The 27,748-nt window shown below is 38.7% G+C and overlaps 1 protein-coding gene across 9 annotated transcripts in view; it reads right to left on the reverse strand.

Moving 5' to 3' along the window:
- Positions 1 to 27,748, reverse strand: part of RNASEH2B (ribonuclease H2 subunit B) — a 798,611-nt gene that overhangs the window by 282,395 nt on the left and 488,468 nt on the right. For 8 of the 9 annotated variants that reach the window (XM_079902668.1, XM_079902673.1, XM_079902672.1 and 5 more), the window contains one exon: positions 7,191 to 7,274. The exons of the other annotated variant lie outside the window; for it this stretch is intronic. The gene's annotated coding sequence lies outside the window, so the exon portion shown is untranslated. The remainder of the gene's footprint in view (positions 1 to 7,190; positions 7,275 to 27,748) is intronic. 9 annotated transcript variants of the gene reach the window in all.

A 27,748-nucleotide genomic window follows, 5' to 3' on the forward strand; every position in this document is an offset into this window, starting at 1 on the left:
AGACAGAAGTAGACAAAATAGATAAAAGAACCTAATACAAGGTTAACAAGTCTAAAATTCAGGTAACTTGAGTCCCGGAAGTAGAAAAGAAAATGTCTTGGAAGAAGTAATATTTGAAGAGATAACGGTTGTAAATTTTTTTTTAAATGATGAAAGACACCAAGCCATTGGTACAAGAAGTTCAACTAACCCCAAGCAGGGTAAATACACAAACAAATCACATATAAGCACATAATAATAAAACTTCTGAAAACCAAAGACAGAAAACAAACTCTTAAATAGGTACAGAAAAAAATGACATATTACCTTCAAAGGAGAAATAATAAAACTGATTGTTGACTTTTCACAATGTAAAGATTAAAAGCCAATAACCAATGGAATAATATCTTCAAAGTTCTTGAAAATAACAGTCAATTTATAAATTATGTATATTGTGAAAATATTCTTCAAAAATTAAAAGATTCTACTTGTAAGAACCTTGTAATAGGTTATGTGAGACCAATGCTCCTGTGACAATGAGATGCCACTACAAACCTATTAGAATATCTAAAATTTAAAAACTGACCAAAATGAATGTTAGTTAGCAAGGATAAAGAGTAACTAGAACTCTTATACATTACTTGTCAGAATGCAAAACGGTATGACCACTTTGATAATCAGTTTGACAACGTCTTATAAAGTAAAGCATATGCTTCTCATATGAACCCACAGCCTCACTCCTAGGTATTTACCCAAGACAAACAAAAACTAACATTCACTAAAAATCTATATGTTAATATATATAATGGCTATATTCATAATCACCCCAAACTGCAAAAAGCTCAAATATCAATCAACAGGTGAATGGTAAACAAACTGTGGTATATCCATTCATACAATAGAATATTACTTAGCAATGAAAGGAACAACTACTCATACAACATAGATTAATCTCAAGTTCATTAGGTTAAATGAAAGAAGCTAAACTCAAAAGACTACATTCTATATGATTTCTTTCATTCAGGAACAGACAATACTATAAGAGCAGAAAATATATCAGTTGCTACCAGGGGCTGGGGGTGGCATAAAGGGATGTGAACATAGTATGCTGGTAAATGTTCAAGCTCTCCAAATAAAAACTCTCTGATTTGTAGCATTTGCCAATTTCTCTAGTGTAAATATTCCCATCATGGCCAATTTTAACCTCCCAAAGTGATGACACTGAACGTGGAGTTGGGAAGAGATGCAAAGCAGCACATTATTATATGGTATTTCCACCATACAGATAAAATAGATATAAATAACTACACAGCCACAGATAATAGTACAGTGTAAAATAATGAGGAAGCAACAAGTTTTTAGTACTTATTACCTTTTTAAAAATATAATTATATTGAATTGTAAGTTTATGTAATTTAATTTTAAATAATGACTGGTTTTAACAACGGGCTTTGAAAATTCCTTAAAGTTTCACAATCTGCTGACTCCAGGGAGTCACTAGGCACAAGGGAAACGTCTGAGGTGACTGAAGTGTTCTGTTGTCTTGATTTTGGTGGTGTTGTACAACTGTATGCATCTGTCAAAACCTACAGATCTACACGCTTAAAAGGGTTAATTTTATTGTGTGTAAATTATAGCTCAAAAAACCTAATCACAAAATTTGCATATATCCTTTCACTCATCAATATCCGTTCTAGGAATCTATCCTCAGTTATATTCAAACCTGTCCACCCCTGATTTTAATAATAAAATTGGAATTAACCTGAAATCCACACATTGGATAATGAATAATAAATTATTGTATATCCAGCAAGATATTTCAAGAGATATTCCAAGAGAATTTTCTTAGCAGCTAGAAGAAGGTGAGGCATGAAAAAGTAGTTTCTTCTGGAAGGTGGCTGAGGGATAAAAGTTAAGAGGGACTTACATGTATGAATACCCTGTTGTAATTTTGAAATTTTCCACGTGCGTGCATGACTTTTTCCAAAGATAAAGGGACCCTAAGTTGGTTTTAATCAAAATGAAATACAGACATTTTCAAACAAACAAACTCTCCTGAGATAATTTACGACCAACACACCTTCACTAATACTTAAATGCCTTCAAGTACTGTCTCATGCTTTGCTCACCACTGTATGGATGGAGAAATGGAGGCCCAGAGACTGAAAAACTTTTTCAAAGGCACACAGCAATAGTGTAGCTCTGGGACTTGAAAATGCACACTCTTAGCTTTGCTACACTGTTTTTCAGGAAAGTTCAGGGAGGGTCTAGGTGTCCTTTGCAGAGCAGTGCTAACTGAAGTCAAGGTGAGCTAGCAGTTCCCTGAGAGGGAGTTTATAAAGGAGGAAGACAAAGAATCAAGAATAGAACCCTGGAGACATCCATACTTAGGAGAAGAAAGAGAAGGCTGACAAGAAAACAGAAGAGGAATGATTAGAAAGAACAATATAACAATGTGATCTATTGCTTAAAATGTTGGAAGAAAATACATTTGTGGGAAAAAAAAATCACTTTGTTCTGTTACTTGAACTGTATTCTTCAGACCTCGCCCTGCTTTTTAAGGAAAAAGCATGTTCACCACACCCATGGGCACATGCATGTTGGAGCACGTTGGACCCAACACCATGTCTAGGATTCTGGCTTCTCTGTGCCCTACTATTCAACAGTTAGAAAGGTCCTGTCCTCTACTTGCATTTCAGCCAGAAATACAACTCCCCAGCACATGGGGACTTAATTTCCTTGGACAGTTTAGATTGGAGCTGTGAAGAAAGAAATGGTTTTAAACCATTGCTTCTTGTTTTGTTTCTCTGTTCAGTGGTGGGAAAGAAATAAAAATGATAGTACCTCCCTGCCCCACAAATAAAATGAAACCAGTAATACGTGTGCGGAAGGAAGCTGGAGCAGGGAAATCAGGAACAGCTGGGCCTAACACAGTGCAGTTACATATGTGTCCTTTTTGAAAGACAAATCAGAATGGCTCAAGAGAAGGCCGCAGAGACATACAAACTTCTAAAACTCTGGACTTGCCAGCTGCAGAAATGGACTGTGCTGGGAGAACTTAAGAGTCACTTGAGAGTATTTAGTTCTCCAAGTGAGTAGCAAAAGTGTGCTAATGAGGTCTTTAACACCTGTACTCTAACCAGCAGCTGAGTCTAAGCAGAACCAGGCGTGGCAGCCAACAGCTTAGAGGTGGCCTTGGGGAACTCGGAAACAGAAAATCACTATTCCTGGTTAGTAGGATGCAGATGATATTTGCTTTCCTTTTTATGCTTTTTTTCTATTTTCCACATACACATCAAATCAGGAAACAAAATGTTATTTTGAAAAACAAAACACTGCATTCAGTTTATCTTTCCCAGTTATTCATTCCCTGGTCACTTGTTTTTGTCTCTGAGCATGTAATGGTTCATGCACTAGATGCAGCTCTGCTTCTGTCAGCTGTCACCTCCAGAAAGTCTTCATACAGGCAGCATCAGGTGGCTACTACAGAAGAGATGGGATGGGAAGAGAAAACATCCTTCCAGGATGTCTCTCCTTGGCATGCTTTGTCTTTGTTTTCTTTGCTCTGAGAACTGAAGAAGACTCCTTTTAAGTACCCTATGCCCCTTCTCACCCCAAAATACTCCCTGATGATTACTTGCCTCTCTTTCCCACTCATGTTTGACAGAACAAATAGTGATAACTAGAGAAATGGAACATGAAATATCAACTTATTAATCTGGGTAAGTGGCTGAAAACTAAAAAAGGCCAGACTTCAGGCAAACTGGATAGGAAAATGGGACTTAGAACCAAAGGAAATGAGAGTGAGGCTTTCCACCTTGAATCTGAATCTTGGATTCTGTATGGTGAGGTGTCCTACAGAGAGAGGGAGAGAGGAAACATGCCTGTGCCTATGGGGCAGACTTGGAGGCTAATGGCCCACCTAGGCACAGGTAGAACAGCAGGAGGGTGGCCCCTTTGCAGACCATGCCCTCTGCAAATGTGGTCTGATCACTTTCAAATTCTGATCAATCAGATTAGTGACTCCTGTAATGGCAAGTGTTAAGGAGGTCTCCAATGGCAAGGGTAGAGGCTGAGATCTTTTTCATGGGCTGCAGCTGGTAGCCTAGGGGTAAAGAGTGAGGAAAGTGATTTTCTTGCCTCCTTTTCTCCTCCTCCCAATAAAGACTGGAATCCATTTTAGAGCTCCCCATGACTGGATTCTTCAGCCCAATTTGTTACTATTTCTTCCTGAACCAAATCCTCATTTCAATAAAAATATGAATGATGCAAATCTTTATGAAGCTTCCATACTCCTTCAGCTCCAAATCTTGCTTCTATAGAAACCTGCTGTACACTGTGTTCTATCTGCCATTTTTCAAAAAATAGGAAAGTTATCTCATGGTAGGATTACATTTGGTAAGGGCTGTGCATGGTGAGTAAGACAAAAGCTTACAATTGAAATGGTCATTATTTGCTTTTTCTAAATTGAGTGTAATAGGTTACAATTCTTTGCCTTATTGGAATTTTAATCAAGACTCCCAGATGTTATGGTAAATTAATAGCTTATGATTAAGTTTCTATTGGCAATTAATGTCAGCTTTTAAATCAGTGTTTGTTATACTTCATATCACATTTACATTTATTAAGTAATCAAATATTTATGTTTATTGCACAATGTTCTTATGAACGCTCACAAGCATTCTCATTAATTATAAAGCATTGCTCTGGAAAATAGTTCTTGTTGTGAGAATATTTAGATACATGTTTTCACAGTGTAAATTTGCAGTGCCTGTCTGGCCTAATGTTTGCACATTGTGTGTACTAGAAAAGCAGGTGTGAAGGGCATAGCGTTCCACATACTCTAATTGAACAAAGGTGGTTTTCACCCTCAGTTGAATTGGATTGATGAACTCACAGGAAACACTGATTAGTTGGAACTCGGGAAGTTTTTTTCTACTTATTCCTGGGGTTTGCTCCATGAAAATATTGTTTTGGAATGGGCGGGAAAACAAATTTATATAAAAATAATTGTCCTTTCTTTAACTGAAAGAACTAGGAAACTTCTTATTGCCTAATGTTAAAAAACATAAGAAAGCAAAAAGATGTTCTGTTTTTCTACAATGAACTAATTAATTTCAGCTGCGTTTTGAGATGGGCCATCAAGGCAATTATGATATTGAGATAATTTAAACAACAGCAAACCTTCTGTTGAGGAAAAAGTGAACTTGGGGTTTTCAGATGATCTCTGTGATGTAGATACTGCTTTAGGCTTAAAAACAAAAGTCTACTGTCATACCCCCAATATATGATCTTTCCCCTGTTCTAACTCTGAAGAAAGTGACACACAAAAGTAGAGTGTCCCACAGCAAATGAGTGACAGAACTCAGTTTAGTACGGGGTTCTTCATTCTCAGACTATGGCTCTCTTGCACTAGGCCAATGGTTTACAAATTCTTTGGAGCCACAGAAATCTTTCTTCAATGAAATCTCATCAGGAAGCCTAATATTTAAAACAGAGTAGAACTGCTTGATAATTCCAAGCCAATTTCAGTGTCTCCAACAATTTTCAAAGTTCTTGCCAGATTGCAATAATTTCCAAGAAAACTGATTTTTCCCTACTTCATCTCCAAGAAATGGAATTCAAAGGACTTCTGAAAACTTCTTCATTAAAGGTTTCATCACTGCTGATAGGCAGAGCCATTACCAGGCAGGTAAACACTCAGGCACCACATGCACTTCAGCAGAACCTGAAGATGGTAAGCTCACATTGATGCTAGTGAATGGAACAACTTCCACGCAGCTCCTATCATTAATATTCTACCTGGACATGTCCATGCATTTCTCCAGGTACTGGCCTTGCATTCTGGATCATGCAGAAAAATATCAAAAGGGAAGCCTAGCTGAATCACTAAGATTCCTGTCCCCCGATAAGATAATACACCCTTTCTCAGACTGTAAGAAAAGAAGAAACCCAATATATATGAGTGGCTACTGAGGGCAAGGCGTTTTTTGCTAGATGATTTTCATATCTCACTTGACCTTGTGAGATGTGTCATTTTGTTCTCATTTTACAAAGGAGGAAAACAAGACTCAGAGCAGCTTCATAACTTTCTCAGATAACTCTGCTGAGAGTTGGGATTTGGATCTGGGTGAATCAAGTTCCAAAGCCCATGTTCCTACCACCATCCCATCTCTGAGTCTCACTGCTGATGTCTCTCATAATGACCAGTAACAATAGGCTATTGGGCACAGATTTTGTGTTATTAGGTACCTTTTTTTTTATTATAAAAGCCAGATCTCCTCGGTTAGTAGACTACATGCATTTTGAGGAACAGTTTCTAGCATAGAGAAGAGGTTCCCTGGTCTAATTCCCTCTTTTATGATAATACTGCATGCCATTGTAATCTATATTTATGGTTACATGCTATACTATTTACCTACTTGAAAGACACTAATGGGCATCACTAACAATCAAGCTTTCAAAAACATCTCTTTCCATTCTGTTACAGGATGGTCTGTACTGTTAAGATCTATGGGTTTGTTAGCTTGAATTTTGTTTAGAAGAAACAGTTACTCAAATCGAGCACACAATTGCCACTCATGCAGAGAGATTCTTTGACAGGAGAGGAATACACACTTCTAAAGACACTCATTGACTTTGCTGTTCTTGAGGTTTCAAGACTATGTATGATCCTTTGCAAACATACCAGAGCTATAATTTCTGAATGCACTAATGACTCCCCTTACTGAGTAGCTCTTTCTGGAAGAGTTCCTGGAGGTATAATATCATTTGATTTCACAATATCAAGTGCAGTTGCCCATACCAAAAAAAAAAGATAGAATTGTCTTTTTTCATTACTTGTAACTTTTTTTAATCCAATTTTTTTCTCTGTTCCCTCCTCTGTAAGTTAGTAATCTTAGGAGACAGGAAATTTGGGCAATTTCTTAGAGTATAATCATTTCTCGCCCCCAAGTTTTAAATTGCACTTGGCATTAAATGACAATAAAGCATTGGTATCAAATAATAAGCCTGGAGAATGTCTATACACATACACACACAGCACTTTGAATAAAAAAAGATAATTCCTCTTTTTCTGAAAGTGGAGTTTCTCTAGTTGGAAGAAAAAACCTGAATTTGCTCCCCTCAACCTTTTCTCCTCCTGTCTTAGTCACCTCAGGCTACTGTAACAAATTACCACACGGTTTAAACAATAAACATTTATTTCTTACAGTTCTGGAGGCTAGGAAGTCCAAGATCAAGGTGTCTGGTGAGAGCCCTTTTTCTGGTTTGCAAATACTTTCTTCTTGCTGTATCTGGTGGAGAGAAAGAGAGGACTCTGGTTTCTTCCTCTTCTTTTAAGGACACTAGTCCCATCATGGGGGCTCCACCCTCATGACCTCATCTTACCCTAATTACCTCCCAAAGGCCCCACCTCCAAGTGTCATCACGCTGGGGGTTAGAGCTTCAACACATAAATTGGGGGGAACACAAACATTCAATCCATATCTGCTCCCTTCTCCCTCCCCACTTTTCACCCATGCCTACAAGAGACTCTGCAAAGCCAAATTTAGAAGCCCCTGTTGTCCCCATTGACTCTTCTTTCTTGAGGACACTCCTTGGATAAGGAGGTAATTTCTCCTTTTCCATTTGTTCTAATTAACATATAACCTTGATGAATCAAAGTGGCCAGCCCCACACCAGGCTCCAGAATAGTTCCCATTCAAGGAACCTGAATTCTGTTAAGTCCCCCAGTGGTCAGGGGAGGAAAGAGAAGAAAAGTTTTAATAAGAAGAGATTTTTCATTTTTTTAAAGATCATTTTTTGTTGCTATAATATCTTATTTTTCCAGTAAGGAAAAAAAATAGTTCCATGAACATTTTTATTAAATTTAAAAATAATTTTCAATATTACAAAAGAATTTGTGCTCATTTAACTTGGGACCAATAAATTAAGGATATATCTTTGAATCAAACTTTGGGTTTTAAAAACTTGCAAAAGCCTAGTTATTCTGGGACACATAAAACAAGCTGCAGCTCTACACAGCCAGAGACTGCTAATTAGAAGGTCCTGTGATGTTTCAGAAAAGGGCTGTGCCTTTGAAGACCACTGGCAACAGAAAAAGGAAAAAAAACAAACAAAACAAAAACAACTGGCTGGATCAGAATGATGAGCATCTACCTGCATGGGAGGATCTGACTCAAAAGCATAAGAGGGGTTTTTCCAAGTCCTGCAAGAGTTTTCCCCTCTGTCTTCCTCTCTGTAGCTCCATCCCTTAAGCAGGTCTGCCAGGACCTGGAGCTGTCCAAAGGGGAGGCTGTTCCTGACTTCTTGGACCTGGATGCTCAGAGGACAAATCCCTTCCAGGCCTCCAGTCCGTAGCCTTATAATGGCAGACTGCACCGGCAAATCTCAGGGGGGATGTTTATAACAAGCAAACTGTTACTAAAAAGAGTTAGAAGATACCAAAGTTTTTAGATGATAAACGTAAAAGCAGTAAGAGTACATCCCAAGTTGCCCCTCCAATGCTGCTTCTTTTGTTCACTGGCGCTCTAAGACGCTTTCCTGAGCAGGGGAGAAAGTGGTGGGGTTTCAGCCAGCACCTGCCGAGCGGCACTTCACTCCTGGTCTATTTTATTGATGCAGCAGCCTGCAGTCTGTGCCCATGGAAATAAATCATCACCCATCACAGGCGGTAGCAGAAGAAAAGATTGAGAACTCCCAGGTGATAAGACGCCCAGATGTCTGCGCTCTTTCCACACAGTGACTTTGCATCTCTGAGGTTTCTGCTCTGAGGCCTCTGCTTTCGGAGGCCACAAACACGTGTGGTAAGAAGCAGCTAAAACCCAAGGACACCTTACCCCTCAACCCCCAACACTTAATTCCCCGAGAGAATATTAGTGGAAGTGTAATAAGATTAAGCTGAGGTTCTAAAGGAAATTATAGGTGGCCACATTCCCAAATGGGAATTTACACACCAGTTTTGGGCAGCCTTTTTAATCTGTCCCTGACCTATTTTTTCTACTAAATACTCTTGTTATAGGAGTAGCTCACCTTATCTGAATAAAGAAATGATGGTATATTATTGCCCGTATAAAGAATAGCTACTTAAAGTTTCTTATCGCCACGCTTCTTGTAAAGTAAGTAATTCTATACTGCCTTCACCTTTCTATTTGCTTATAAATTTGGAATTTCATGCATTTCATTGGCTTAAAGCAGGGCATCTCTATATTATAAACCTGCCCGTGAAATCTGCAGTTTATTGCACATTTTGTAAGAAATGAATATTTTCATGTCCTTTATCCAATGAGATGAGTGTGTCTTCATCTTAAATAAGCACAGAATCTAGGAAAGGATGAGACTGAAGACTAGGGACCCAGACTCCTAGCCTGACCTTTGTTTTGTTGCAGAGGAGTGGCTGGGGGGGAAAGTTCTCACGAGTGCAGCTTCAGAGAGTTTTGACACCTTCGGTGGTATGCCTGCAGCTCATGTGGAAATCCATCTACAGAATCGAATCCTGCTTTCACTCCACAAAGACGGCGCTCTCTCTGCACCAGAGCAGCTGTTTCCCTATGGTGGTCGTGGAAGCCTCCATAAACACACATGGAAGTCACTGACCAGAGGTTTGTCGTGCAGGGTGAAGCTAGCTCTCTCATGGCTGCTGAGCTCTGGGACCTACTCTGCGGGCAGGAAGATTGATCACGAGGTAGTTTATTTAGTCAGAGGATCATGGGTGAGTCAGGAGGCAAGGAAATTCAGAAACCAAAGTCAAAAATGACTGTGTATAGAAGAGGAAACCAGCTGCACCTGGCAGTCTGCTACCAAATCAGAAAGGGCTGTAATGGAAAACGGATGCGTTTATAGAAAATCCACCTCCCGTCCTCCACTGGCCAGAGCTGCTGCCCTCTTCACAAGGAGTCAACGTATTAAGTTTGGCAGCTCTTGTAGAGCTTGCCATGCCAGGGAGGTTATTAAAACTGAACTGAAATGGTTTCATAACTCAAACTGGAAACAAGAGTGAGGAAAATGCTAACACCAAAGTGACAGACCAGAACGAAATGGAGCTAGATTCGTACGCTCTCTGGCTCATGTTTCAGGAGGTTCCACGTGTTAAAATAGGCTGAAAAGTTAGCTAAATAAAACAAAGTGCCAAGCAAGACATTTAACACCCTTGAAAGGGGGTTTACCAGTGAGAGAATTCCGTGATTCACGATGTTGACTGAACTGTACTTTTGGGAGTCTGAAGACAAGAATAATTATAACTACATCCCCTAAAATGTCTGTCACATGTGAGGGATTTCTCCCTTCTCTCCAGTGCTCCTCATTGATTCGAAGGATCTCAAAGATATTTTCTGGTTCTCAAGGATAAACTGACCCCTGGTAGAGAGTACCAGAGACTGAAAAAGCAGATGAGTGATGTGTTTTACTGTCACATATTACAGTCTTCAAGAGTGCAGGCCAACTCCTTGTTGGAAAGACATACTAATTTCAGAGTTACACAATTTAAAATACTTGCTAAAATTTTAGAGGTTCTGATGCTAGCAGAGTAGTTCAGGAGAGCTACCAATAGGCTATACTATTTTTCCAGGTGGTTTTGTGTGTTTCCAAATAAAGCTATTACTGCAAAAATATCGGCTATCATCTCTGGGAGGCCCTCAGCTGAGAAGCAGAAAACAGCTTTCATCTTTGGAGCCAAAATGGATGTTTTCAGGCCCTTTGAAAAGGGTAGTCACAGGCTTCATCCATGAGAATACATGGTAAGACCAGGTCATGCCAATGCAGTTCAGGGGAGAGAAAGGGCTGGGTCTGCAAAACCAGTGCCCATGACCAAAAATGGTGGTAAGAATTTTAATGAAGAAGATCGGGAATGTCAGAGCAAACGGTCAAAACTAATGTTCCTTGTGGCTTCCTGGGACAATTCCATGACTATTTTTGTTCATTTCAAAAATAGGCATTTCTTTTTTTGTTTTTGTGATACGCGGGCCTCTCACTGTTGTGGCCTCTCCCGTTGCGGAGCACAGGCTCCGGACGCGCAGGCTCAGCGGCCATGGCTCACGGGCCCAGCCGCTCCGCGGCATGTGGGATCTTCCCGGACCGGGGCACGAACCCGTGTCCCCTGCATCGGCAGGCGGACTCCCAACCACTGCGCCACCAGGGAAGCCTAAAAGTAGGCATTTCTTATATTCACTTTCTTTTCCATAAATTTGTATTTGCCTCTCATTCAGCAGCATATCTTGGAGGCTCTACCTTCAAAATAGATCCAGATTCAAATATTTATCAACACAAGAACCCTACGGTGGTCAAGTATGATTATATCTCACCTGGATTATTGGAGTGGTCTCCTATCAGGTCCCCCTTTACCCACCCTTGCCTCCCTGTGGTCAGTTCTTAATGCAGCATCCAGAGTGATTCATAGACATAGAGGAGGTCTGTTTAAAAACTCACCAATGGGAGAGGATTTGGGGATGAGAGCAGAGCAGGAAGCACCAAAAATCTGTCTCCCCATCTAGACAACAGATGCACTGGCAGAATCTGTCTGATGTAACTATTTTGGAACTCTGGAGTCTGGCTTGCAACTTCCAGGGAAAGGTTTGAACAGTAAATTGTAATTAATTTTGGTCAGTTTCAGCTCAGACTACAGTAACAGCTACTTATCCTCTACCCCCAGCTGCATGGCAGGCAGCTGTGCATGTGTTCCTGGAGCAGCCTGCACACCGCTTGTAGGAGCCAGGGCAGGCAAAAACTACCCTGTCCACCAAATGTTAGGGATCTGTGCTTTGATAGCTGATTGCTGCTTCTGATCACAGAGATGCAGACAAAGAGGAGAGCAACCATTGTTGTTGCACCTCCCTGCATCGTTGCAAGCCTCTTCCCTTATGGCTAAAGTAACTTACAGGGGTTTTAAAGAACTGGAACCCTTCCCCACCTCCTCATTTTTCTCTTTTTCCCCCTTTTGGGAGCCAGACATTAAGGCTAGGATGTTCAAAAACAATTGCATATATGGGGAAAATTAGAAAGTAAATGCACATGTCCAGGGAAAGGCATAGGCTCAGAAAAGACCTGAGATGATCTTAAGTTTATACCACGATGATCCTTGGCATAGAGACAGACTACAACAATTGAGAAACAAAACAAAACAAAACCCAGAAACCATAACAGAACCAGCAAACCCTGGGAACAGGAGACAATATGATTTCCAGAGTTCCCATGTAATCAGATTCAAATGCCTAGTTTTCAACAAAAACTCAAAAGGCATACAAAAAATAAAGTATGATCCATTCAAGGAAAAAAAATAAGTCAACAGAAACTGTCCTTGAAACTGATGGCAGGTGTACTAGACAAAGACTTCAAATCAATCATCTTAAAGACATTCAAAGGATGAAAGGGAGACGTGGAGAAAGTCAAGAAAATGATGTGTGAACAAAATGGAAGATCAACAAAGAGGTAGAAAACCTAAAAAGAAACCAAAAAGAAAACTGGAGCTGAAAAGTACAATAAGTGAAATAAAAATTTCATTAGAAGGATTCAAAGGCAGATTTAATCAGGCAGAAGAAAAAATTGGTGAAGTTGAAGATAGGGCAAGGAAATTGTTGAGTCTGAAGAGCAGAAAGAAAAAGGAGTGAAAAACAGTGAACAGAGCCTAAGGGACCTAGGGAATACTATCATGTGGACCAAAACATGCATTGTGGGAGTCCCAGAAGAAGAGGAGAGAAGGTAAAGGACAGAGAGAATATTTGAAAAAACAATGGCTACAATCTTCCCAAATTTAACAAAAGACATGAATATAAACACTAAAGAAACTTAATGAACTCCAAGGAAGATGAACTTGAAGAAATCCACACCGAGACACACTATAATCAAATGGAGAGACTCTTGAAGGCAGCAAGAAAGAAGCAACTCATCACATACAAGTGATCCTCAAGAAGATAATCAGTAGATTTCTCATCAGAAACTTTGGAGGCCAGTAGGCAGTAGGCTGATATATTAAAAGTGCTCAAAGAAAAAAAGCTCTCAACCAAGAATGTTACATCCAACAAAACTGCCCTCCAAGAGCAGAGGAATTAACACATTCCCAAATAAACGAAAGCTGAGAAAGTTCATTACCACTAGACCTGCCCTGAAGGAAATGCTCAAGGGAGTCCCGCAGGGTAAAATGAAAGGGCACTAGAAAGGCTAGAAACTGTATGAAGAAATGTCTCTCAATAATGTAAATAATTGTAAACACATGGGTAATTATAAAAGCTGGTATTATTGTAACAATGGTGTATAAGTCCATTTTATGTTTTCTACATGATTTAAGAGACTAGGATATTTAAAAAAATGATTAGTCTAAAAGCTAATATTATTACACCCTTGGTTTGTAACCTCACACTTCGTTCTCTACAAAATTTTAGACACCAATACATTTAAAAGAATTCTTAAATTATATTTTGGGGCACATGTGTATAAAGATATAATTTTGTGACATCAACAACTGAAAGGAGTGAGGATAGAGTTCTAAAGGAGTAGGAGTTTTGTATGTTAAAAATTATTAAATGATTACTGTGTTAAAAACTATTATTAGATCAATGGAACAGGATAGAAAGCCCAGAGATAAACCCACGCACATATGGTCACCTTATCTTTGATAAAGGAGGCAGGAATGTACAGTGGAGAAAGGACAGCCTCTTCAATAAGTGGTGCTGGGAAATCTGGACAGGTACATGTAAAAGTATGAGATTAGAACACTCCCTAACACCATACATAAAAATAAGCTCAAAATGGATTAAAGACCTAAATGTAAGGCCAGAAACTATCAAACTCTTAGAGGAAAACATAGGCAGAACACTCTATGACATAAATCACAGCAAGAGCCTTTTTGACCCACCTCCTAGAGAAATGGAAATAAAAACAAAAATAAACAAATGGGACCTAATGAAACTTCAAAGCTTTTGCACAGCAAAGGAAACCATAAAAAAGATGAAAAGACAACCCTCAGAATGGGAGAAAATATTTGCAAATGAAGCAACTGACAAAGGATTAATCTCCAAAATTTACAAGCAGCTCATGCAGCTCAATAACAAAAAAACAAACAACCCAATCCAAAAATGGGCAGAAGACCTAAACAGACATTTCTCCAAAGAAGATATACAGACTGCCAACAAACACATGAAAGAATGCTCAACACCATTAATCATTAGAGAAATGCAAATCAAAACTACAATGAGATACCATCTCACACCAGTCAGAATGGCCATCATCAAAAAATCTAGAAACAATAAATGCTGGAGAGGGTGTGGAGAAAAGGGAACACTCTTGCACTGCTGGTGGGAATGTGAATTGGTACAGCCACTACGGAGAACAGTATGGCGGTTCCTTAAAAAACTACAAATAGAACTACCATATGACCCAGCAATGCCACTACTGGGCATATACCCTGAGAAAAGCATAATTCAAAAAGAGTCATGTACCAAAATGTTCATTGCAGCTCTATTTACAATAGCCCAGAGATGGAAACAACCTAAGTGTCCATCATCGGATGAATGGATAAAGAAGATGTGGCACATATATACAATGGAATATTACTCAGCCATAAAAAGAAACGAAATTGAGTTATTTGTAGTGAGGTGGATGGACCTAGAGTCTGTCATACAGAGTGAAGTAAGTCAGAAAGAGAAAGACAAATACCGTATGCTAACACATATATGTGTAATCTAAGAAAAAAAAAGTGTCATGAAGAACCTAGGGGTAAGACAGGAATAAAGACACAGACCTACTAGAGAATGGACTTGAGGATATGGGGAGGGGGAAGGGTAAGCTGTGACAAAGTGAGAGAGTGGCATGGACATATATACACTACCAAACGTAAAATAGATAGCTAGTGGGAAGCAGCCACATAGCACAGGGAGATCAACTCGGTGCTTTGTGACCGCCTGGAGGGGTGGGATAGGGAGGGTGGGAGGGAGGGAGATGCAAGAGGGAAGAAATATGGGAACAAAAGTATATGTATAACTGATTCACTTTGTTATAAAGCAGAAACTGACACAGTATTGTAAAGCAATTATACTCCAATAAAGATGTAAAAAAAAAAAAAAGAACTATGATTGAAGTTAAGCTGGTATACATTTAAATTGGAGTGTTATAACTTTAGGATATTAAATGTAATACCCAAACTCAACAGAAGACAGCTATGACTATACACAAAAGGAAATAAGAAAGGAATTTAAATGTTTCACTATAAAAAAAAATCAGCTAAACAGAAAAGAAGACAGTAATGCAGAAAATGAGGAACAAAAAGCTAGAAGGCAAGCAGCAAAATGACAGAAGTAAGGCTCTCGTCAGTAATTACCTTACTTGGAAATAGATTAAAATCTCCAGTCAGAAAATAGAGATTGGCAGAATGGATAAAAACGTATGATCCAACTATAGTTTGTCTATAGGAGACTCACCTTAAATCCAAAGACAAAAATATATTAAACTAGATTGAAAGTGAGAGGATAGAAAAAGATATTCCATGCAAATAGTAACCAAAAGAGAGCAGGAGTGGCTATACTAATGTCAGACAAAATAGACCTTAACCAAAAAAGTTTTCAAGAGACAAAAAAGGACATTTTATATTAATAAAAGTTTCAATACAGCAAGATATAACAATTATAAACATTTTTTCACCTAATAACAGATTAGCAAAATATATGAGGTAAAAACTGAAAGAATCAAAGGGAGAAATATCACTACAATAATAGTTGGAGACTTCAATACCCTACTCTCAATAATGGAGAGAAAAACCAGACAGAAGATAGTTAAGGGAAAAAGAGGACTTAACACAATAAACCAACTAGATCTAACGGACGTGTACAGAACACTCTACCCAACAACAGCATACCCATTCTTCCCAAGTGCACATGGGACATTTTCCAGGATAATCCATAGGCTAGGCCACACATTAATTCTCAACAGATTTAAAAAGACAGATATTTTACAAAGTATCTTCTTCGACCACAATGGGATGAAGCTTGAAATAAACAACAAGAGTAAAACTGGAAAGATCACAAATTTGTGGAAATTAAAAATGCATTTTAAAATACCAATGAATCAAAGAGGAAATTATGAGGCAATCAGCAAACACTTACAGGCAAATGAAAGAAAAACATACCAAAACTTATGGGGCACAGCAAAAGCAGTGTTAAGGGGGAAATTGTAAGCTTTATTTTAAAAACTTACATTAAAAACAAGAAAGGTCTCAAATCAACAACATAACTTTACAACTTAAGGAACCAGAATAAGAAGAACAAACTAAACCCAAAGCTAGCAGAAGAAAGGAAATGATAAAAATTAGAGCATAGATTAAAGAAGCAGAGAATAGAAAAACAATAGAGAAAATCAATGAACCTAAAAGTTGGTTCTCTGAAAATATCAACAAAAAATTGATAAAAACCTTTAGCTAGATGGACTAAGAAAACAACAGAGAAGACTAAAAATCAGAAATGAAAGTGAGGACATTGCTACTGATTCTACAAAAATAAAAAGAGTAAAAGCGAGTACTATGAAGAACAAACTGGATAACCTAGATGAAATGGACAAATTCCTAGAAACACAAAACCAACCAAGACTAAACCACAAAGAAACAGAAAATCTGAATAGATCTATAACAAGTAAGGAGATTGAATCAGTCATCAAAAATCTTTCTACAAATAAAAGGCCAGGACCTGATGGCTTCACTAGTGAATTCTACCAAACATTTAAGGAAGAAATAATACCTATATCTCTCAAAAAATTTTTTTTCCAAAAAATTGAAAAGGAGAATACACTTCCAAACTCATCCATGCAGCCAGCATTATCCTATACCAAAGTCAGACAAAGAATACTACAAGAAAACTATAGACTAACATCCCTAATGAACATGGATGCAAAAATCCTCAACAAAATACTAGCGAACTGAATTCATAAGCAAATTAAAAGGATTATACACCATGGTCAAGTGGGATATATTCCTGAAATGCAAGGATGGTTCAACATACAAAACTCAATCAATGTAATACGTAATATTAGCAGAAAGAAAGGGCTCAAACACATGATTATCTCAATTGATACACAAAAGGCATTTGACAAAATTCAACATACTTTCATAATAAAAGCACTCAACAAACTAGGAATAGAAGGAAACTACCTCAACATAATGAAAGCTATATATATTAAAAACAGCAACAACAAACAACATATGCAATGTTGAAAAACTGAAATCCTTTCCTCCAAGATAAGGAACAAAGCAAGGGTATCTGCTTTTGTCATTCTATTTAACATGGTACTACAACTTCTAACCAGAGAAATTAGACAATAAAGAGAAATAAATGGCATCCAAATTGGAAAGGAAGAAGAAAAAATATCTCTGTTCATAGACGATATGATCTTATATGGAGAAAACCCTAAAGATTCCACAAAAATCTGTTAGAACTATTAAATCAATTCAGCAAAGTAGCAGGATACAAAGTCAACACACAAAAATTAGTTGCATCTCCTTATACTAAGAATGAACAATTTGAAAAGGAAATTTAAAAAATAATTCCATTTACAATAGCATCAAAATGAGTAAAATACTTAGGAATTAACTTAACCAAGGAGGTGAAAGACTCGTGTAATGGAAACTACAAGACATTGCTGAAAGAAATTAAAGAAGACATAAATAATTGGAAACAGATTCCACGTTTATGGATTGAAAGACTTAATATTGTTAAGATGTCAATACTACCCAAAGTCATCTATAGATTCAATGCAATCCCTATCAAAATCCCAATGACTTTTTTTTTTTTTGCAGAAATAGAAAAACCCATCCTAATACTCATATGGAATCTCAAGAGATCCTGAATAGACAAAACAATCTTGAGAAAAAACAAAGCTGGAGGACTCACATTTCCTCTTTTCAAAGCTTACTTCAAAGCTACAGTAATCAAAACAATGTGGTACTGGCATAAAGACAGATGTATAGACCAACTGAATAAAATAGAGACCCTCGCATGTATTGTCAAATGATTTCTGATAAGGCTGCCAAGACTATTCAATGGGGAAAGGACAGTCTTTTTAACAAATGGTGCTGGGAAAACTGGATATCCTCATACCGGAAAATGAAGCTGGATCGTTATCTAACACCATATACAAAAATTAACTCAAAATTGATCAAAGATTTAAATGGAAGTCCAAACCTGTAAAACTCTTAGAAGAAAACATAGAGCAAAATTTAATGACATTGCACTTGGCAATGATTTCCTGGATATGGCACCAATAGCACAGGCAACAAAAGAAAAAGTAGACAAACTGGACTTCATGAACATTAAAAAATATTATGCATCAAAAGACACTATTAACAGGGTAAAAAGGCAACCCACAGAATGGGAGAAAATACTTGCAAATCATATATCTGATAAGGGACTAATATCCAGAATATATAGAAAACCCCAAAACTCAACAACAGCAACAAAAAAAATCAAGAATGGGAAGAGTACTTGAATAGGTAGATATTTTTTGGAGAAAAAAAGATATACAAATGGCCAATAAGAGTATGAATAGATTCTCAGCATCACTAATAATTAGGAATATGCAAATCAAAAGTACAATGAGATACCACCTCACATTCATTAGGGTGGCTTCTATAAAAAACAGAAAATAACAAATGTTGATAAGAATATGGAGAACTTGGAGCCCTTTGCACTGTTGGTGAGAAGGTAACTGGTACACACACTATGGAAAACAACATGGCTATTCCTCAAAATTTTTAAATAGAATTTCCATATGTTGCAGCAATTCTACTTCTGGGTATATGCCCAAAATAACTGAAAACAGAGTCCATACACCCATGTACACCCATATTCATAGCAGCATTATTCACAGTAGTGGAAGCAACTCAAGGGCCCATAGATAGAAGAATAAATAAGTAAAATGTGGTATATACGTACAAGGGAGTATTATTTGGCCCTAAAGAGGAAGGAAATTCTGACACATGCTACCACATGGATCAACCTTAAGGATATTATGCTACATGAAATGTCGGTCACAAAAAGACAAGTACTGTATGATTCCAACTTACATGAGATACTTAGACTAGTCAAACTCATAGAAACAGAAAGTACAATGGTGGTTTCCAGGGGTTTGAGGGGGGAGGAGAATGAGGGGTTATTGTTTAATAGGTGCTGAATTTCAGTTTTATGGTATAAAAAGGGTTACAGAGATGGATGGTGGTTATAGATGCACAATATTATGAGTGTATTTAATTCCACTAGACGGTACACTTAAAAATTCTTAAGATGGTAAATTTTATATTATATGTATTTTACCACAATAAAAAATTATTTTTAAAAGCCTCTCTGATGGGCTTCCCTGGTGGTGCAGTGGTTGAGAATCTGCTTGCCAATGCAGGGGATACAGGTTTGAGCCCTGGTCTGGGAAGATCCCACATGCCGCGGAGCAACTAGGCCTGTGAGCCACAACTACTGAGCCTGCGTGTCTGGAACCTGTGCTCTGCAACAAGAGAGGCTGCGACAGTGAGAGGCCCGCGCACCGCGGTGAAGAATGGTCCCCGCCCGCCACAGCTAGAGAAAGCCCACGCACAGAAATGAAGACCCAACACAGCCAAAAATAAATTAATAAATTAATTAATTTAAAAAAAAAGCCTCTCTGATGACTTTCACCTTACTCAGTGTAAAAGCCAACAAGGTCCCACATCAGTGATTCTCATCTCCTAGTGGGCATCTAAGTCCTCTAGGAAGCTTTAAATTATACATATACCTGTGCTACCCCTATCAATTAGGTTTAAATTGGTCCAGGGTGGGGCCCAGGAAGAACCTGGTTCCTGTCCAACGTCATTTCCTACTACCTTCCCACCCTCACTGCAGGTGCGCTGGCCTCTAAGCACACTTCCTCCTCAGGCCTCACATGTCCCTCATGTGCCTTTCCTCCTGTTTCACTCCTCCTTGAGCTGACACTCAGTAAGTATCTGTTAAATGAATAAATTATTCTAATTAATGCAACATGGTATGACTGATTTAAGAAGTCTGCGCCACTAAAATATACTCTTTTACCTGGTCATTTAAAATTTCTCAACCTTTTTCAGAAACTTATCCACTGCCTAAATTGAGAGACAGGTGCACTTGGAATGAACACTGTCCTGTCCTCACCATTTTTAGAGTTGGAGGGAACCTGGTAGGACGTTTCTGCTCAGGGCATTGTTTTGTAAAAATGATGAAAAGAAAGAGCAATCCCCATGACAGACAACTACAACTAGGGATTTTCTTTTGGGTCCCAAGTCTTGTTCTCATTCATATAGATTTGTCACTGTATGCCATAAGATGTCCACGAATGTTTAAATATAGAAAATATTTTAAAATTTTTATTGGAGTATAGTTGATTTACCATGTTGTGTTAAAAAAGTTTTAAATCACGTATCTTAGAAACATGCTCCCTATTTCCCATAGCCTGGGGAACCCTCAGCTGCTGCATACTCTGATGGCAAAAGTTCCCTAGACTGAGAAGCATTTTATTACCTACCTCCCTAATTGAACCTGAAAGAACTTAAGACCCTAAAAGCGCCACTGACTTACCAAGATCACACAGTTAATTAGATACTGGAATTAAAACTGGAATTTGGCCCCTAGCCTCTGGTTACAGGGCTTTCTCTGTGTGCCTATTTTCTGTTCACAAGCACATGCAAAGTCTTTATCCCATTAAACACTCCACACCACCTCACAATTTCTTTTTTTTTTTTCGGTACGTGGGCCTCTCACTGTTGTGGCCTCTCCTGCTGTGGAGCACAGGCTCCGGACGCGCAGGCCCAGCGGCCATGGCTCACAGGCCTAGCCGCTCCACGCCATGCGGGATCTTCCCGGACCGGGGCAAGAACCCGTGTCCCCTGCATCGGCAGGCGGACTCCCAACCACTGTGCCACCAGGGAAGTCCCACCTCACAATTTCTAACCACATTATTGCATGAGATCAATGGCAAGGGAAGGAGGGTGGCACTAGGAAAGTTACCTAAAGCTTTTCAAGCAAACCTCCATTTTCTGATGATGAGTTGGAATTTCTGTAGAAACGCTAAGCACGAAATCAAGTTATCTAAAATGCTCAGTAGGGCAATAGTCATGGAATGGGGCTTGTCAACCAACAGTGAACACACAGAAGGCAAAATTCTGACCTTCAATGGGAGAAAATGAGTGAATAAATTGTGGCAATATTTAAATCAAGGAATCTTTTGCTACTTTAAAAAGCAGTGTAGGAGCTCTTACTTGATTTTAGAAGAGCGCCATGCGTAAGGTCATGTTAAGAGAGAAAAGCAAGTTGGAGTCATGTACACAGGATGATACTAACTTTTATGAAATTAATCAAATAACAACTCTCTGTGTATACTTACATGAGTGTGAAAAAAGTTATTAAGGGGATATACACCAACTGTTAACATTGGTTTTCATAGGAGGAAATGGAGAGAAGCCTAAGGAAGGTTATTCTCTTTCTCTTAAGGCAAGGACTGGACCACTTTCTCCTCAAGCAAGTTATTCTATTTTGAGTTCCAAAAAGTTGGGTGAATATCATTTATTGGTGAAAAATCAAAGCATTTTAATTGCCTCTTTAGAAGAAGAACAGTAATTTCATTAAGTGGGACAGACACAAACAGAAAGTCAAGAAGGCATGGGTGAATAGCTCTAAATCCGCACCTGCTGATTAGGTCAGCTCCCATTGAGAGAAATCAACTGGGGGGAAAAAGGAACAACATAGAGACAATGGGGAGTTAACAAGATTCTATCCAGAAAGAAAAGTAATTCAGGTAATATCAAATGAGAACTCCAACTTCAGGTTAGAGATGGCAATGCAATAGTGCATCTAAAGTCAAGGACTAGACTAGACAACCTTGAGTGGAAGCTCTCTGTCCAGGCTGCCCACGATTATCCACGGACAATGGTGACTTGGAAAAACCTCAAAGAAACAGGTCTGACAATTATTGACAAGTAAACAGCTGAGGAGAAACACTGTCTTATCTTCTGAAGGGATGTATCAAAGCTATCTTCAGGTTTTCTGAGAAAGAAAATGTATAAAAATTATAATACTGAGGTCAAGATTCTTTCCTTCTTTCACAAATATTATTAAATGCTGACTATTGGTCAGACAATATTCTATGTGAGATACAGGGGTGAATAAGACAAAATTCCTGGCTTCAGAGTGTGCCCATTCTAGTTTATGATACTGATAATAAGCAAACAAATAATGTAATGACAGGTAGAAACAGATGCCACAGGGGCACAAAGTCAGGCTAAAGTAGTAGTGGTGGATGGGTTCCACTTTGAATAAATTGGCCAGGAAGTAACCTCTGAAGAGCTTAGAGCAGAGGCATAAATAAACTGAGAAAACAAGTCACGTGAAGATCTGGGGAAGAGTGTTGAGAGCAGAGGGAACAGCAAGCACAAAGGCCTGGGCAGAACCAGACTGATATGTGAGGAACAGCAAGAAGGCTAGTAGCTAAAGTAGACAAAGCAAGGTTCAGAGTCACAGGCGATGAGGAAGGTCCTGTAGGCCACAGGGAAAGGAATTTAGACTTTGTTTTGAATGTGGTGGGAAGCCACTGGAGGGCTTTGGCAAAATAGTAACTGAACGTGAGTTACATTTTAAAAAGATTGCTCTGGGTATAGCATGAAGGACAAATTGTAGAGGAATAAAAATATCAATAGAAGCTGGCAGACTGGTGAGAAGGCTTTTGCCTTAGTCCGTAGTGGCTTCTTCAATTAAAGTAGTGATAACAAAGGTGGTGGTGAAAAATTGCTCCACTCCTTCCCAGAGCTTTGCATGCTAACAGGCAACTAATACAGGTGATAGAAAAGGTTTTGTTACTTTTCTCCTGGAGCAGGGAGTGTCTGCTCACCTTATACTTGCTTAACCAAGAGGTCTTCATGAAGAACATAAGAGATCAACTCAAAGTGACTTTTTGACTCTTCCTAGAAGGAGAAGCAGCTGGCAGCTTCACTGCTGAAATGTGGATTAGGCACAGACTCAACAGCGCCCCATCACACACTCTAGGGCCAGACAAGTGCACTCATGGAGGTTACATGCAGGTGGCAAGGGAAATCCAGAAAGAGCACAGCAGGAGGCAGAGGGGGTGCTGGATCCCCCTCTTCTCTAGACTGTAAAACTTCAAGACTTCCTGCAGTCTTAATTCTTAAGAGAATCGGAGTTTTATTAGGAGGCTATGTTAGAGCCTGCATATCCTTTTCAGCAATGAGAGAAGAGCATTCATTTGTCCTCCTTACTCTCTCCTTGTTATCTCTAAGTACACCTTTAAATTAGTGAACTGCAAAGTCATCACACAGACCTAAAAGGGAGTTGAAGATGTAAAGGAATTTTTAGAAAATCATTATATTTGCACTGTAATTTTTTCCAAATTCTTCTAAGTCCCTGTTTTTCCAATACATCTATAGTTGGACTATTTTAATTAGGCAATGGGGATCCATTGTAGCTGACTGATCTAGGAAGTGGACTGTGGATCTGTTTTTTTTTTAAAGTAGCACATTTATTATATATATTACACCTTCCAGGTTAAAAGCTCAGAACAGTAACCTTACAATAGAGGGACCTCTGAGCTGGGAATGTGGGTCATAAAACCCAGTCTTATGACTGGGAGAAGTACTTTATACTCTTCTCCACTTGTTCATCTGTAAACTGGTGTAACAATACCTATCTTACCTACTCCACAAAGTTGTATATATTTTCTGACCATAAAGCAAGATGGATACTCCTATATGAGAGAGAGAAAAAGTGCTGAAGGGGAATTTGCTGCAACTCCAGAAAATGAGCGAGGCTACTAAGTGTGTAAAGGGTTGAAGGGAAGTGACGAAGACACTAGAAGTGCTACTGATGTGGTGGAAAAGCAGGACCAGCAATGGGCAGCCAAAGAGATTTTTTTAAAGACAGAATCTGCCTCTTTTGGGTCCTAGCTGGCTCATGGGGCTAGTGCAACTTCATACAGAATAAAAAGCAGAAAGTCTCAAACTCTTACAAACTCAAAAAGTTCATAAACTCTGTTCCATATGATCCCACATCCCTCCCCAGAGGTTACCACTGGTATCTGTTTGGGACTATCCTTCTAGAACATCCTTAGGCAGTTACAATAATATATGATGTATAACTAAATTAAACATTTGAAACTTTATTGCAGGAAGATAGATTTTTTAAGTAAATTATTTTAATAATTTAAAACTGCACTAAGACTTTTGGGACATCCTATATCTTTTTATACCATTTTAACTCTGAATTTTCGTTATTTCCATCATTTAAATTATAAGAATGTATTGAGTACATATTCATGACTATCAACATTTTAATTAGAATTCTACTCACATTGATTATTTTTTCCAAATTGAATTCTATTACCCATATTTTAATATATGATAAATTGCCTATGCAATGCAGTTATATTTTTATATTTTGCATTTGTGTTAGAAAAGTTATTGGGATCAGGATTTCTTTTTATTTTGCCTTTTCACCTTTTCAAGGACTTATTCATTGATTACTTTTTGATTTATCATATTTTATAGTTTTGCCAAAGTGAATTTTGATCTGTATCTTTCATTTTTATAAAATCCAATTTTCCTGTGTCAAATTTTGCAGATCCAAAATTTGCCAAGATTTTACTTTTCCTATCCATATTCGGCAACAACAAAGTTCATGTTGTGCGGTTTTAGCCTTTGTCAATTTTATTCTCTATTGATTCTTTTCATCAGCAATGTTTGTTATGAATTGAATGATTACTGACTCTTTGCATTCGATTTTCAGATCATCCATAAGATAACTGTAAGCAATTCCCTCTCCCTCGAGTTTCAGAATGGCTCTGTTGCTTGAATCCTATTTTTCTTACTTTTCATCTCCCTGAATACCATTGTGGGACATATAGCAAGCAGTGAAGTTAAAAAGACATTTGAAATGCCCTGAGCTGATACAAGAAATAAGAAATAACACTGATCCGAATACATGCATAAAAAATGAAATACTTTGGCATCTCTACATGCCAGCTGGTTGGTATACAATGCTACAGTGAATTCAGAACCATGCCATCTACTACCATCTCCACTGGAGGCATTAATGTGACAATGAGGTTTAGGCTGGCATCTGGAACCAATTTATCCATCAGGCATGGCAGTCTCAGTGCTAGGGCCACAATACTTAAAGGACCCAGAAAAATGTTTTAAATTCTTTTAAAATCAGATGGGAAAAATAAACTTTTAGGTTGAATAAAAGGATGATATATAGTATTGATATATTTTTCTTTATACAATACAGTTATAAAATCTAACTTTTTAAAATAAATTTAAAACATATTTTTAAAATGTAATTTAAATTTAGCGGGAGGGGAGAAAGAAGCCTGCAAAAGCGAAAGTTCCTAGGGCCCGTGAAATCGAAATGTTGGCTTCTCGGCATAAGGGCATCAAATTGACATAGCAGCGTATACCACACACCTAAAGAGTGTAAGAGAATTCTTGGGAACAAGCATTTTATAACATGATAAAAATCAAGCTTGCTTATTAAAAAATACTCAACATTAATATAACCAGTATTTTCTCATTTTCCTTCCAGGGGAAGAAAGCTCAAGTACCAGGCTGGCTCAAGGCCAGATCCCTGGCTACCTTGGCCCCTGGTTGGCCCTACCACAGCTGGTCACTATAACCCATGTGGCTGGGTCTGGCTGTGAACAGAGAAGCCCTAGCAGACACATGTCTGGCCAGCTGGCTCGTGCTCAGAGAAACCATGTTTTACAGGGATCTGTCACTAGGTCCTCTGGGTTCCTTGACTTCACCTTTGTTCCTCAGCACCTGACTCAGGGACTCAGTCAGTACTGAGAGACTCACCTTCACTACTCTGGTAAGAGTGGAAGCTGATATGGAATTATACACCATTAATAGCTGTTATCTATTGTTTCAGAAAAAAAATTTTTTCCTCTGATCAAATTCTGGTGAGAACTAAAAATAACAAGATTTCTTCAGAGGAAACATAAAGAACTTTCCTCCCGCTATTTTCTGTTGGTGGTTCATTACCTTCCCTTCCCTCCCACTTTCCTCTTTGGCACTTCTTCTCCCCTTCCATGAAGTCACGCATCTGGAAAGAATTTTTAGGGTCATCAGAGCCAGTGGGAATATGCTCTTTGCCTTCTGGGTTAGGTCATTCCCATTTCTTACAATTTCTCTCCTAAACCAGAGGATCAGAGTTTGACAATTGCTGCTCGTATCTTCCAGAAACAACAGTTCCATTCTTCTACCTCCCCCTTTTTTTTCTTTTCTTTTAAAGGGCACTAGCTCTGAGTTCCCACCAATTTCAGGCCTGTTTGGACCCTCTGAGGTGATGGCCAAAAGCAGTCCCCATACAGTTAACTTTGCCAACACGCTCACATTCTTTCCATGGCAATGTCATTAAAGGCATTCTAACTGCCTAAGACGCCCCTGTTCTTCCAAATAATTCTATACCATAGATGTGACCTCAAAGTTATTCACCATTAGCCTTTGATTACATCATGGTTTGGCAATTTGACCTTTTCTTCCACTAGTTGGAACCAGGAGCTTTGCTTTGTTCAACAAATAAATATGTAGCTTCCCTTACAGGCAGGCAATAGGGAGACAGGGTGAGAGGAGGTTATGGTGTGATTAATGAACTGTTTGTTTTTGAATCAAGATAAACTGGCTAATTTGGATGTACTATGGATTTGCAACCTGATACTGAGCCACCCACAGAAGCCCTTTGGAGTTCATACATCTGTACTTCTCAACAGAAGATGCTGTCAAACAACACTTCCAAAATAAGACAAAGTGTATTTTACAACAAGCATTGGTGAGAATGTGGAGAAACTGAAACCCTTGCCCACAGTTGGTGGTAATGCAAAATGGTATAGCATACAGAAGATAGTATGGAGGTTCCTCAAAAAATAAAAAAGTAGAACTACCAGGTGATCTAGCAATCCCACTTATGGGTATTTATCCAAAAGAACTGAAATCAGGACCTCAAAGAGGTATTAGGACTCCTGTGTTCACTATAGCACTAGTCACAATAGCCAGGATGTGGAAACATCCTAATTGTCAATCGACAGATGAATTTGGTATTAATATACAATGGAATATTATTCAGCCTTAAAAAGAAGGAAATTCTGCCAAATGTAACACCATGGATGAACCTTGAGGACATCACACTAAATGAAATCAGCCAGTCACAGAAAGGTAAATACTGCATGATTCTACTCATGTGAGGCATCTAAAAAGTCCAATTTATGAAATCAAAGCATGCAATGGTGGCTGCCAGGGGCTGAGGAGAGGAGGAAATGAGGAGTTACCCTAAGGGGCATAAACGAGAAGCACAAAGTTTCACTTAAGCAAGATAAATAAGCTCCAGAGACCTGCTCTAAGCATCATACCCACAGTCAACAATACATAGTACACTTAAGATTTCGTTAAGAGGGAACATCTGGTAAGTATTTTCGGTTTTTTTGTTTGTTTGTTTTGGTTTTTTTTAGAAGATGTTGGGATAGGAGTTTTATTAATTTATTTATGCTGCGTTGGGTCTTCGTTTCTGTGCGAGGGTTTTCTCTAGTTGTGGCAAGCGGGGGCCACCCTTCATCGCGGTGCGCGGGCCTCTCACTCTCGCGGCCTCTCCTGTTGCGGAGCACAGGCTCCAGACGCGCAGGCTCAGCAGTTGTGGCTCACGGGCCCAGTTGCTCCGCGGCATGTGGCATCCTCCCAGACCAGGGCTCGAACCCACGTCCCCTGCATTAGCAGGCAGATTCCCAACCACTGTGCCACCAGGGA

Source organism: Stenella coeruleoalba, assembly GCF_951394435.1.
Source record: "Stenella coeruleoalba genome assembly, chromosome: 18".
Taxonomy (NCBI): domain Eukaryota; kingdom Metazoa; phylum Chordata; class Mammalia; order Artiodactyla; family Delphinidae; genus Stenella; species Stenella coeruleoalba.